Source organism: Mastomys coucha, unplaced genomic scaffold, assembly GCF_008632895.1.
Source record: "Mastomys coucha isolate ucsf_1 unplaced genomic scaffold, UCSF_Mcou_1 pScaffold16, whole genome shotgun sequence".
Classification (NCBI taxonomy): domain Eukaryota; kingdom Metazoa; phylum Chordata; class Mammalia; order Rodentia; family Muridae; genus Mastomys; species Mastomys coucha.
The window spans coordinates 39,224,038-39,238,002 of NW_022196898.1; the positions used below are offsets into that span (position 1 = coordinate 39,224,038).

At 44.0% G+C, this 13,965-nt stretch overlaps 2 protein-coding genes and 1 pseudogene across 5 annotated transcripts in view; 2 read left to right on the forward strand and 1 right to left on the reverse strand.

Moving 5' to 3' along the window:
- Positions 1-8,148, forward strand: part of Dennd4b (DENN domain containing 4B) — a 27,454-nt gene extending 19,306 nt beyond the window's left edge. Inside the window, exon 29 of one of the 2 annotated variants that reach the window (XM_031374599.1) lies at positions 7,499-8,148. The gene's annotated coding sequence lies outside the window, so the exon portion shown is untranslated. Of the gene's footprint in view, positions 1-4,089; positions 4,112-7,498 lie in introns of those variants that run through there. The other variant, XM_031374600.1, reaches the window with a different exon arrangement.
- Positions 4,755-10,434, reverse strand: LOC116093227 (annotated as a pseudogene).
- Positions 10,435-10,857: 423 nt separating this feature from the next.
- Positions 10,858-13,965, forward strand: part of Gatad2b (GATA zinc finger domain containing 2B) — a 79,161-nt gene continuing 76,053 nt past the window's right edge. Inside the window, exon 1 of one of the 3 annotated variants that reach the window (XM_031374605.1) lies at positions 10,858-11,099. The gene's annotated coding sequence lies outside the window, so the exon portion shown is untranslated. Of the gene's footprint in view, positions 11,100-12,019; positions 12,040-13,965 lie in introns of those variants that run through there. The other 2 variants (XM_031374607.1, XM_031374606.1) reach the window with 2 other exon arrangements.

Genomic DNA, 13,965 nt, shown 5'->3' on the forward strand with positions numbered 1-13,965 from the left:
AGGGATGGGTGGGGGGCAAGGAGGGATAGTGTGGGGGGCAAGAAGGGATGGGTGGGAGGCAAGGAGGGATGGGTGTGCAGGGGCAAGGAGGGTTGGGGGGACAAGGAGGGATGGGTGTGGGGGTTCTATCTTACTCTTTGTTGTATCCAGTTTCTGATCAGATCAGATCGTGTGTGTGTTTTGGTGATCAAGCCTTAGGATCTTAGACATACTAAACAGACATTGTTACCCTATTCTAAGCCTAAGCTACCTCCCAGCTGTTCATCTACTTTTCCCTGTAGGAGAGTTCGAGCCCAGAGGCCCCCTGAACACTATGCAAATACTCTACCACTGAACTATATCTCCAGTTTTCATGTGTCCTCTTAAAATAAGGTTCTGTTTATAGTATGCTTAGCACTGCATTAGCACTGCATTGGACTATAGCAAGACAGTTTTAGAGCTCAGCGCCTCTCCTAGAAGAGTTCAGTCTTACTGGTCTAGAGGACTCTTTCCTGGACCCAGGCTGGCCTGAAACTTGCAACATGGTCAAAATGACCTTGAATTTTGATGATCCTGCTTCTACCACCACGTACTGGAGTTACAAGTCCTCCAAAGAAAACTACAGAATTCCTTAGCTACTAGGAAAACTGAGGCCTAGAGATCTGTATTGAGGGCTAAGATATGCCTAAATTATCTGACTCAACTTCTCTTCCCAGATTTTTTTTTCCGAGACAGGGTTTCTCTGTGTAGCCCTGGCTGTCCTGGAACTCACTCTGTAAGCCAGGCTGCTCAGAAATCCACCTGTCTCTGCCTCCCAAGTGCTGGGATTAAAGGCGTGCACCACCACTGCCCGGCCTCTTCCTAGATTTTTGAGTATACAGACTGAAGGGTAAAAGATCTGAAGTGTATCTTTGTCTACTGCAAGTCAGACAACTTCTGCTGCTTGTGCTTATGTGCAAATAATGGGGTGAGGATGGCTCATCTTTCTTGTTTCTTTCTTCGTTTTTTGAGATAAGGTTTCTCTGTGTAACAGCCCTGGTGGTCAATTTATAGACCAGGCTGCCTTCAAACTCACAGAGATCTGCTTGGTTCTGCCTCCTGATAGGATTAAAGTTCTGGGTCACCACACCCTGTGATGTTAGTCATTTAAAGAACAATTCTATAATTTTTGTGAGTGCTGGGTCTGGTTGTACAGACCTGTAATATCATCTAGTCCAGAGGCTGGGTAGAAGGATTACATAGTCTGGGTGTGTGTGTGTGTGTGTTTCTTGGGAGGGAGAGATGGCCCAGTGATTAAGAGCACTTGCGGCTTTTACAGAAGAGCCAGGTTTGAATCTCATTACCCATGTGGTAGCTCACAACCATGATCCAGTGGGTCTACTTCCAGAGGGACTCACCCTCTCTTCTGATTCCCATGGGCATTAGCTATAGTGCAAATACAAACACGCTGACAAGATACTCATACACATCAACTTTTTTTTTAATTAAATTTTTTTTAGATAAAAAAATGTTGGTTTCAGGGTCTGGAGATGGCTTAGTGGTTAAGAATGTTCCTTGGTCTTCTAGAGGATCTGAGTTCAGTTTCTAGTATCCACGCCAGGTGATTCACAACTTTCTCTAACTCCAGCTTTAGGGGAACCAATAACCCACTTTGGGACTCTGAGAGTACCTGGCACTCACATGTGAACATAGACACATGCAGACACACATACAAACATATATTTTTTACATTTATTTTATGTATATGAGTGCTCTATCTGTATGTATACTTGAGTGCCAGAAGAGGGCATCAGATCCCATTTTAGATGCCTATGAGCTACCGTGTGGTTACTGGGACCTGAACTCAGGACCTCTGGAAGAGCAGCCAGAGCTGGTTATTGAGCCATCTCTCCAGCCCCATACACCTTTACAGATAAATGTTTAAAAAGTATTTTTAAAAAACTTGGTGTGCCAGCTGAGGATCTCTGTGAATTTGAGGTCAGTCTGGTCTACATAGTGAGTTCCAGGGTAGCCACACATTCATAGTAAGACTCTGTTTTAAAACAACAACAATAAAAAAAATAAAACAAGTTAGAATACAACAGAGTTTCTCTGGGTCTGCAGGCCCCATGCCCAACCAATACAATTTGAAGGTTTTTTTTTTTCCTTCTTGTAATGCTTTATCTGTTTTTGTTTTTGTTTTTTTGTTTTTTGTTTTTGTTTTGTTTTGTCTTGTTTTTGGTTTTGGTTGTTTCTTTGGTTTTCCAAGACAGGGTTTCTCTGTGTAGCTCTGGCTGTCTCGGAACTCCCTATGTAGACCAGGCTGGCCTCAAACAAAGAGATCCATCTGCCACTGCTTCTCAAGTGCAGGGATTAAAGGTGTGTGTCACTTATGCCCGGCTGGTGGTCATTTTCTTTTTAACCTTACGTCTTTTGTTTATATTTTATGGTTTCCAATTTTGTTTTTGTGTTTTTCTGGGATTTCTGTGTGTGGGCGTGTGTTTGTTTCTGTGTCTGTGTTTCTTGTGCTTTTCCTTTCGCTCTTTTTGGGTTTTGTCCTGTTCTAGTTGTTTTTTTATTTATTTTTAGATGCCTGTTTTCTAATGAGAGATGAAAAGAAAGTGTTGATTTGAGTGGGTATGAAGGATCTTAGAGAAGTTGGGGGAGGGGAAATCATGACTAAAATTTATATGAAAAAATTAAAAAAAAAAGTTGGTTTCACAGAGAAAACAGCTGGGTACTGGGGAAGCCAAGGCAGGAAGTGGCAAGTTTAAAGCCAACAGGGCATGTATAAGGAGATTAGAAACAAAAACTAAAAAAAAACAAAACCAACAAAATCAAAGCCAGAGTTTATACAGGACAAAATTCATGTCCACTACAACTACAGTCATGGCCCTCACAGTGGTAGTCTCATTCACTTTCCTTCCTTGGAGCTTGACTGCTTCTAGTAGAAGGTCTGGTCTGTGGTTTTGTTTTGTTGGAGGGCATTGGCTTAGTGCTTGTGCTCCCCTTTCAGGTTAGCATTGTCTTCTACCATGTTTCACATTTTTAATTTTCTTTTTTGATTTTTGAGTCAAAGTTGCTCTGTGTAACCCTGGATGTTCTGGAACTCACTCTGTAGGCCAGGCTGGCCTTGAACTCACAAAGATCTGCCTGCCTCTTCCTCCTGAGTGCTAGGAGTAAAAAGTCAAGCACCACCACTGCCCAGCCACCTGCTTTCTCATAGCCTTATAAGAATGGCTGTAGCTGATCTTTGCTATTTCTTCTTCTCCTTCTCCTTCTTCTCTTTTTCTTCTTCTCCTTTTTTTCATTTAAATTTAATTATTTTATATATATATCACTATCTTTAGACACACCAGAAGAGGGCATCTCAAATACCATTGCAGATGGTTGTGGTTGCTGGGAATTGAACTCGGGACCTCTGGAAGAGCAGTCAGTGCTCTTAACCACTGAACCATCTCTCCAGCCTGTGCTACTTCTTTCCCACCCTTTAACTCCTCCTGTTTCATCCTCTATCACTAGAAAGGAAAGAAGGATATAGGGGAGAGAGCGATAGAAACCCTTGAAACTGATCTCTTTCCTTTTTTAAAATTTTATTTATTTATTTGAGTACACTGTGGCTGTCTTCAGACACACCAGAAGAGGGCATCAGATCATGTTACAGATGGTTGTGAGCCACCATGTGGTTGCTGGGAATTGAACTCAGGACCTCTGAAAGAACAGTCAGTGCTCTTAACTACTGAGCCATCTCTCCAGCCCTGAGCCTATTTTTTTGTTTGTTTGTTTGTTTGTTTCTTCTTTGAGTGTAACTACTAATAAACAGCAAACTCCCTTCCCCCAAATGACCAATAACCACCAATCTCACCTCTTAGGGCCCTAGCATTTATATACCCTCTGAAAAGTTCCCAGAATTCCAAACGTCACACAATCGCAGAAACTATCTGTAGCTGGCAAAACCACGCCTGTGCTAGAGCACGAGGCAAATCATAGTCAGCTGCTATGGACAGTCTGAAGCAGCCCCAAATCCTTACACCTGGGATTAAAATGAAAGCATGTTCTCCTTTAGGCCATTACTTGTGCTGTGTATAGTGGGAAATTATAAACAGATGTATTTTCTTTTTTTTTTTTAAGATTTATTTATTATTATATGCAAGTACACTGTAGCTGTCTTCAGACACAACAGAGAGGGCTTCAGATCTCATTATGAATGGTTGTGAGCCACCTTATGGTTACTGGAATTTGAACCCACCCTCAGAAGAACAGTCAGTGCTCCTAACCGCTGAGCCATCTCTCCAGCCCAACAGATGTATTTTCAACAAAACAAGAGCTTTTCAGGTCAGTGGCCAAGGTTCTCAGGAGACCTCTCCTCATCTTTTTGACCTACACTCATTGGTCCAATGGCACCCCTTGCCACATAACCTGCATACCCCTGGAAGCCTGGGCATTCTTTCTGTTTTATATTTAGGAAAACCATCGCTTTTAAAGATGCCTTGTTCACAATTTTGTTACAAATGACCATATTTCCCACAATTAAAGCACCAGGAATTTTGAGATCTTAGATCTTTATTTGCTTGGTCACAATCTCTTTGCAAATGACCATATTCCTTGAAATTGAAGCACTAGGCATTTTGATATCAGAGAATTCTAGCTGTAGCTTAAGTTATGATATTAACATGGTACACATTAGAACCAATATCAGTCCTAACTCTTATGCACTAGTCCTTAAGTGCTGCTCTTGACTTTAATGGTCTAATAAAGTATTTTTACACTGAGTATTTGCATTTTTTCTCAAATCCACTTTTATTTATTTACTCTCTATTAGTTTAAATCCGGGATGGGTACAGCATCACACGGACTCTGTGTCCAATGGCCTTTGCAGGAAGGTTGCTTCGGAATTTGGCGCGAACCATCCCACTGTCTCCATGGGCCCCAGTTACTTTTCCCCAGATCACTCTGGTCTTGTTTGGTTTGCCGCCAGGAGTCACTGTATTGTTTTTTGCTTTGTACACATAAGCACATCTCTTGCCTAAGTAGAACTCAGTTTCATCTCGGGCATAAACACCTTCAATTTTAAGAAGAGCCATGTGCTCTCTTTGGTTCTGGAGACCTCACATGCAGCCAGCAAAAATGGCCTTGCACCACAGCCTTCCAGACGTACTTGCTTTTAAAAGTCCTGTTCCTAGCAGGCCTCCACAGGTGACAAGATGGTGGAGAGAGCTGGTATTTGCATTTTCATGTGCCAAGGTCTTTATCAATACCTGTCTTTTTTGTTTGTTTGTTTGTTTGTTTTTTGAGACAGGGTTTCTCTGTATAGTCCTGGCTGTAGACTCACTCTGTAGACCAGGCTGGCCTCAAACTCAGAAATCCACCTGTCTCTGCCCCCCAAGTGCTGGGATTTAAGGAGTGTGCCACCACTTCCCAGCTAACATCTGTCTCTTGTCTTGAGTCTTACACAACCTTGTTTACAGCTGAGACTAATGTTTGTAAGAAATCAGTGAAAACTTCTCCAGAGCCTTATATAATCTGTGTAAACAATGTGGATTATTGCCACCAGACTCAACTTTGTCCCAAGCTCTTTTCTTTTTTTAAAGAATTATTTATTTCATGTATATAAGTACATTGTAGATGTATTCAGACACACTGGAAGAGGGCATCTGATCTTTTTACAGATGGTTGTGAGCCACCATGTGGCTGCTGAGATTTGAACTCAGGACCTATGGAAGAGCAGTCAGTGCTCTTAACCACTGAGTCATCTCTCCAGCCCTGTCCTAAGCTCTTAAAACCGCTAAACATCGTTCTAGAGTAAACCTACAGTTGTACATCACATGCTTGCTAATGGCTGAAGCAAGAGTATGAGGAAGGATGGTGTTTACAGAAACAATAGATCTAAGGGATTTTTAAAAGGCCATGGTTAGGGCTATACAGAGAAACCCTGTCTAGAAAAAAACAAACGCCGGGCAGTGATGGCACATGCCTTTAATCCCAGCACTTGGGAGGCAGTGGCAGGTGGATTTCTGAATTCAAGGCCACCCTGGTCTACAGAGTGAGTTCCAGGATAGCCAGGGATACACAGAGGAACCCTGTCTCAAAAAACCAAAAAGAAACCAACCAACCAACCAAACAAACAAAAGGCCATGGTTTCATACAGAATGCACTAGCTTTATATGACAGATTCTAAATAACTGGGCTACTCAACATAGAAATACTCCCCAAGACTGGAAGGGATTGGTGACAGCTGTAGTAGAGGCTGGTCTGCAGCTGCAGTGGTTAACATGGAGGAGGGAAGAAGCTGTGAATACTGACCAGCAAAATAGAGCGAGAGGAATGAATAGTCAAAGAGCAGTGGCTGGGTGAAGGGTGGTACTCTAATGTACAAGCACAGATGCCATTTTCTGTGAGATCATACCTTTCTTTTGAAATGGCCTCTTTTTCAGCTGTTCTCAGCTTGCTCTGTCCCAACTGCCCTCCAGTGAAGTTTCTTTCCCTCTATCTTCCTGCAGGAAACTCCTGCTCTCTGGATTGAGCCTTTGTTCTTTTGGGGTGCATCTTCTTTCCAAATGTTTCCACCTCTACTGGCAACCTCTTGCACCTCCGACTCTGCAACCCTTCAGAAAAAGTCCTTTTTGTTTTCCCAGTTCAGCCTTTTGTTTGTTTGTTTCTCAGGCCCCTCCATTTTTACCTGTACCTTTTCCAACTGTTCAGCCAGTCTTTCAACTTTTTTGAAACAAAATATAGGAAGAAAAAGCAGAAAATTCTATCTGGGAGTGAAGCAGGGGATATTCCAGTGGCAGCAGCTGCGGTAAACTTCTTGCTCACCTCACCTTTTTTTTGGAAAAACAAAAAAAAAAAAACAAACAAACAAAAAAAAATCCATTCCTTTGTCCTCTGCTGTTTCTTCTATTGCATTGGAAATCAATCCCTCCCCCCCCTTTTTTTTTTTTTCAAGACAAGGTTTCTCTGTGTGTCCCTGGCTGTCCTGGAACTCACTCTGTAGACCAGGCTGGCTTCGAATTCAGAACTCTGCCTGCCTCTACCTCCCAAGTGCTGGGATTAAAGGCCCATTTTTATCCTTAACTTTTGAGCCCTATCTTGAGGTATCACTTGTAGCTGGTCTTTGCTACTTTGTGGTTTCTTCTTTTCCCCATCCTTTATCTCCTCCCCCTTTCACCTCCTATCCCTAGATAGAAGAGAAAGAATGGTCGATGGGAGATAGAGCATGTCCTTAAATCTAATTTTTCTTTGTGTTTCCTCTTTGAGCATAACTACTAACAAGTAGCAACTAAACTCTGCCCCGACCCTCCAAATCACCAATAACCACCAACCTTGCCTCTCAGGGCCCTTGAATATATATAGCCTTTGAAAAGTTCCAAGATTCCAAATATCACACGGGAATTATCTGCAGCTGGCAAAACCACAACTCTGCTAGAACAGGAGGCAAATCGTAGTCAGCTGCTGTGGACAGTCTGAAGCAGCCCCAAATCCCACACCTGGGATTAAAACGAAAGCATTCCTTTAATATTTCTGTGTTTTTTCCCCAAAGAAACCCAAATTCCAGAATTCTTACTACAGATGGCCCTTTAGACAGCAGACAAACTTTGCACTGATGATGGATAAAGCTTTAGTCAAGAAGAATTTCTGGGTAAGCAATCTAAGGCGTTGTCTCATTCACTGGCATACCCCCACCACATAGCAGACAAAGTGCCTGGTTGAATGTATTGTAGGACTTCTTTAACAGTAAATCCAAGATCTATACTAGGTGATTTATCGTGTGTTCAGTGACTCAAGAGAGTCAGCAAAAGCTGAAGATGATGGAGTTAGAATATATAATCAAGCTGAATTTGGAGCTAAAATTGTGAAATCATTGGAACATTAGGAAAATTCTTATATTTAGTATATACATGAAATACTATATTTTTGTAAAAGTTTACGTTGTGTATATGGATGTTTTGCCTACATGTGTGTCTGTCTACCACTTGTGTGCCTGGTGCTTGAGGAGGAGGCCAGAAGAGGGCATCAAGCCCCTGGATTACAGATCATCATGAGCCACCCTGTGGGTGCTGCTTGGTCTTCTAGAAGGACAGCCAATTTTTTTTTTTAACTGCTGAGCCATTGTTTCCCCAACCCCAAATACTACCTTCCTGTTCTTGGCATGGCCCAGAAAATTAAAGATATGTTATTTTATAATCCCAATAATAAGCCTATGACTTATATTTTTCACTCTTCTTGTACAGTTGGGCAAACAAAGGAATAGATTAAAAAAAAAAAAAGTAAACTGCACTCGTACAACAATCATAGAACTGGTTAGGTTCAGAGCCAAGATCTAAACCTAAGTACTTTAATTCAACGTCATGTTAGTTATTTATCTGGACACAATACTTGAATGTGAAAAGGTTTTTTGTTTGTTTAACCATATAATACAAATTAATTGTATGGTCCAGGTCTGGTAACTCAGGATTGTAATCTCAACACTTGTGAGGCTGAGGCAGGAGGACTGCCACAAGTTCAAGGCCATGTTAGACCACAGAGTGAAACCTGGTTTACAGAAAGATGGCTCAGATGGTCAAGGTACTTGGCCATGAAGCCTGGCAACCCAAGATCCATTCCTGGCATCCGTATAGTGGGAAGAGAGAACCGACTCCTGTATGTTTTTCCTTTTCCTCCATATATGGGACATAGCACATGGACCCATATGCATACACATATAGAAGAAACAAGTGAGTGAGTGCGTGGAGTACTGTGGAGATGGCTCAATTGGTGTTTGCTGTGCCAAGTACGAGTACCTAAATTCTGGTTCCCAGCATGCACCTAAAAACTTGGGCATGTATGCAATCTGTAATCTGAGAGCTGGGGAGAAAGAGACTGGAGGATCCCTAGTGCTTGTTACTGTCAGTCTCATGCTTCGAACTCTGGGTTCATTGACAGACTCTGTCTTTAAAATAAGGTGGAGAACAACTTTGGAAGATATCTGATGACCTCTGATCTTTGTAGATACATAGGTGCACACACACAAAAATTTGTACTTGTGTATTTGTGGGCTCTGGGTGAGTTTCTGATCTGTCCTTTTAATTTTCTTCCTACATTATCTTTATGTGGTTATGTTCTCCATCATAATTCTTTTATTCAAGACAGTATCTCTGTGTAGCCCTGGTTGACTTGGAATTCACTCTGTAGAACAGGCTGGCCTTGAATTCAGAGATTCATCTTCCTCTGCCTCCCAGGTGTTGGGATTAAAGGCATACACTGCCATGCCTGGCTCTCCATCATGATTAACTTTATTTATATATATTTTGCAGTATTAGGTTTTGAACATGCTAATTAGTATTCTATCACTTAGCTATATTCTCTAGTTCAACTTTAAAAAAATTAAATACATTTTTAGGTATTTTAAAAAATGTGTGTTTTCCTTGCCATGAATGTGTATGTACTATATGAGTGTCTGGTGCTCAGGGAAGTCAGAGGAAGGCTATGGATCCCTTGAACTGGAATTACAGTTGTGAACCACCATAGGGGTGCTGGGAATAGAACCTGGGTCCTCTGAGGAGCAACAGGTGCTTAACTATCGAGCCATCTTTTCAGCCCCATGTAAAGAAATCTGAAACATCTTCATATCTAGCCTAGGCTATCCTAGAACCCCAACATCCCAGTGGGGGAGTTACATTTGTGTACCATCACATCAGGCTCACAATTTTATTTCCATAGTGATTTGAAAAAATGTCTTCTCTATTGTCTCTGGCACTAGTTATTTCTGACTTTTAACCATCGCTTGGTTGTTAGCTGTCTACCTTTGGCAAGTTGCTTAATCTCTCGGACCCTGTTCCTTAATACACATGGGTTTAAATTTCAAGTCTGTCACACGTGTAACTTTTGTCTTTTAATCTATACCTTATTCTCCTCACCTGTAAGATAGGATGGCCAGTACTTGCCTCACAAGGAATAGGAATTCATTGTTCCTGTTCCCCCAAAAGTTATTATTCTTTCAATGTGTTTATTCTTGTGGTAATTAGTTCTCTCTAGGGCGTTCAGAAAGAATATCCATGGTGTTCTAGAAACGTTGAATGTAGGCGGGCCTAACCGCTTCGAGGAAGTAGGAGGTAGCCAGGCTAGCAAAAGAAGTTGGGCCTTGAGTTGGCTAGTGCAGTAGGGTGGGGTGAAGCCGTTTCCTCACTGTGAACAGAAAAAGACCAGATCCCAGAGAATACACTACGAACACCAGTATTCAATTCAGTATTTAATTCAGTAAATTTAGCAATTGGTTTTTTTTTTTTTTCATTCTGCTGTTATGGCACAGCCAGGAGAGGACCGATCAGAAGTAAATGAACATACGAGTCCCAAGGCCTTGGGCAGAATGGGGTAGGCCACACCCCAAAGAGACAAGGCCCGAGCTCCTAAAGCTAGCCCTGTCCTTAAATTCATGGATTCTGTCGCGATGAAACACCACCCACCCAAACAGAGCCCAGCGCCGTTCCCAGTCTCCATCTTTAGACGTGAAAGAATGAGAGGCTGTCAAAGGAGAGTCCCGGTTTTAAGAGACTAGGTGGTACGGCGGCTGCCAGGGGACCAAAACGTCTACAAGGTAAAGCTGCAGCCTGAAGCGATTTTTTGACCCCCGACACTTAATGGGCTGTCGAAGACCCGGATGTGTCTGGGACTGGCCGAGGTACCCATTAACGCGCCCCCGCTAGACCATCCCCCTTCTCCATTTATGATTGGGTTGCCTTCACGCCAATCACTACTTCTCCAGCCACCCACTCCTCAAGGGTGGGGTGAAGTCTCGGTATCCCGCTCTCTATTGGCAGGAGCAAGAGGAGGAGGGCGGGTAGCCGGCTAAACTCCTCCAATGGCCGTCGTGGCGTGTGGTTAAGGCGGAGTCAAGGCGCTTGGCAGCTGCCCAATCAGCGTCCTTGTTTGTGTGGTGCCGCCGCCGCCGGTGCAGCCGCCGCCGCCGCCGCTGCCCCTGTCTGTACCGCAGTGTCTGCTCCGCCCGCCCGCCCTCCCCGACCCGGCCCGCCCCCTCCCCCACCCCCGCTCCCGGACCCGCCAGTGGGGTCTGGATCCCACTGTGCCGTCGCCGCCTCCTTTTTCGACGCCTTCACGGCCGCCCGAGGAAGCGACCTGGTCGGGAGTTCCGCCGCCGCTGCCAGGTGAGGAGCTCCGGCCTAGGCCAGCCTGGCCACCGGCCCGCCAGCCCGCCCGGGGGCGGTGAGGAGCGACGGAGGGAGCGAGGCTGCGGGAAGGCGGCGGTGGGGGAGGGGAAAGGTGGAGGGCGGGGGGAGGGGAAGCGCCCGCGAGCCGACGCCCGCCCGCCCGCGCGCCCCCGCCTGGCGTCCCCTCCCCCAACCCGGCCCGCGCGCCCCCGCCTCGCGCTCCCCTTCACCTCTTCCCCTCCCCCTCCGCGCGCGCGCGCCCTGGTCTTTCACTTAGGCCTCGCGCGACCCGGCTGGTGTCCCTCCGTGTCTTCTCTCTCTTTTTGACTCTTTCTCCCCTCCCTCGCTCCCCCGTTTCCCTCGCCATCCCCCTTTTTCACTCAGTACCTCATGCCCGCCATGCTCCCCTCTTCTCCGGAGCGTCCTCCTCTATGTGTTTTTAACTCTCCGCCCCCAGTAGTGCCCTCGGGGTGCGGGGGCCGCTCCCTGCACCGAGTCCTGTGTTTGACGGCGGATCGGACGAAAAGGGGATCCTTAAGGGTGGAGGAAGCACTGGATAATTATCTTTATTTGTGTGTGTGTGTGTGGGGGGGGAACAGGCTCAGGAGTGCAGAACCTTACCCCTTTATTTCGTCGTCCACCGTTCCCTTGCCCTCCGTAAGAAAAGGGAATTGTCTTCACTTGCGTGGGTTACTTACCTTGTATAGCAACTAAACCACCCATTTTCTCAGCTGGGCTTCTGGGACACACTGGATCTGTTTCCCAGTTCACTTCTTGAGGGTTGATGGAACTAGAACTTACTCTTCCCGACCAAGTCAGGACTTGGAGTACTTTTTGCTTCCTTGGGCTCAGTTACCTTAAGGAGCTAGTTACTCCTGTGAATGAAGAGGTTTAGGTTGTTAATCGCTGTCCCGGACAGCTTCCCTGCTCTATAAAGGTATGGTGCCCTCTTTGAGTTCATCCCCAGCACTAAATTCCCTCCAAACATAAGATGTTCCTTCATAAGGACTGGCCGTGAGATGGAGGTGGAGGCATGACTGGTGTGTAGGTAGCATGTGGATGCTGAAGTTAACAGTGTTTCCCTGTTCTCTTCTGGAGACTAAGGTAGCTTCCTGAGAACCAGTGTTCTCTCCTGGTAAATGATTACTTGAAGGGCTTTTGTGTGTGTGCTTCGGAGGTGGGAATAATATAAATTAAATAATCTTTTAGCAAAGGAGAGGCAGTGTTTTCATGCCTTACCCAGCAAGATTTGAAATAGTCCTTGAAGTTGGAATAAAAGTAGGTTTGATTCATGTGGATTGGAGAAGAGCTTTTGTAGTTTTCTTGGAGCCGTTCCTTTTCCAGAAATTTAGTATATGAATAGACAACAGATGAATGTGGCACAAAGAAAGAAGAAATCTTCCCTTTCCACCTCTATCCTTCAACCATCTTATCCTTCCTACGGCCATGACTGAAGTTTTTTTGGCCTCTGTATTAGTGTCTGTAAGTTGTTGATTATCCTGTTTGAGAGTTGAGTGATTTCTTTATTGCTTTTTCTTTGATACGTAGACTTAAATTCTTTCTTGAAGTCTGGTGGCCACTTTGATTTATAAATTGTCCTAGAAGGGGGCTAGAGAGATGGCTCAGGTTAAGAGTACTGACTGCTCTTCTAGAGAACTCAGATTCAATTTCCAGCACCTACAAGGCTGTCTGAAACTGTCTATAATTCTAGTTCCAGGGGATCTGACACCCTGGGGATGGGAGAAGAGAGAGAATATTGTTCTAGAGTAGCAGCAGTTATGTGTGTGCTTGATTGTTTAAGGAGGCAACTTCTGGTGATATTAAAGATAGTGGTGTGGAGGGGTTAAGCTCATTTTGAGGGAAGGAAGATACATCTGTTGGAAATGTACCACCACAGATGCTGGGCCGTGTCAGTCATAGACTTTCCTTGGGCTTTTTAAGAAGATGGGTTTATAAATAGTCCATGGTGGTCCAGCAGTAGTGGCGCATGCCTTTAATCCCAGCACTTGGAGGCAGAGGCAGGTGGATTTCTGAGTTCGAGGCCAGCCTGGTCTACACCAGGACAGCCAGGGCTACACAGAGAAACCCTGTCTTCAAAAACCAAAAAAAAAAAAAAAAATAGTCCATGGTGTGTATTGGTCCGATATGATTGACAGACTTTTTAGTTTTGGGGCAGTGATTTGCAAGAGGTAGATATTAACTGGAATCAGAAGGCTGGACTTGTATGACTAATTTGAGAAGAGATGAGGTTTATATAGATTCTTATGCTACTTACTCTTTAGTTGAGAATATTTTTAATGAGGTGAGATTGATTAGTGCTTGACATCAATATCCATCTTTATGGCACTGTGGTTTGCTTCCCCTGACTATGTCATATCTGTTAATTTCCTGTTTAGATAGTCTCAACAAGGTTTGAATAGAAGCTACATTAAATACTTGTCTAGAAACAAAATTATGCTGGTTCCCTGATCAGCCCTTCAAATATAAATCCTGGCAGTAACTTAAACTGTGTTTAGCATAGAGGCACAGAGGGGAGAGAGATATGAGGAATTTTTTTCTAACCCTCACAGCTCTATAGTACTTTCTAAAGTTTGTGTTTTCTAGGATCATGATTGTAATTTCAACACTTGGGAAATCGAAGGAGCATTCTTGAATTTGAAGCAGCGTAGACTACTTTGTGGGTTCAAGATAGCTAGAGCTACTGAATTAAGACACATTCTCAAAACAAAACCCTAACCTAAAAAAATAAGAAAGCTGGCACAGGCCTTTCATCCTGATCTGGGGATCAGGAGTTCAAGGTTATCTTCTGTTTTATATCACTTTTGAGCTCTCCTACACCCTCAAAAAAAAAAAAAAAAAAAAA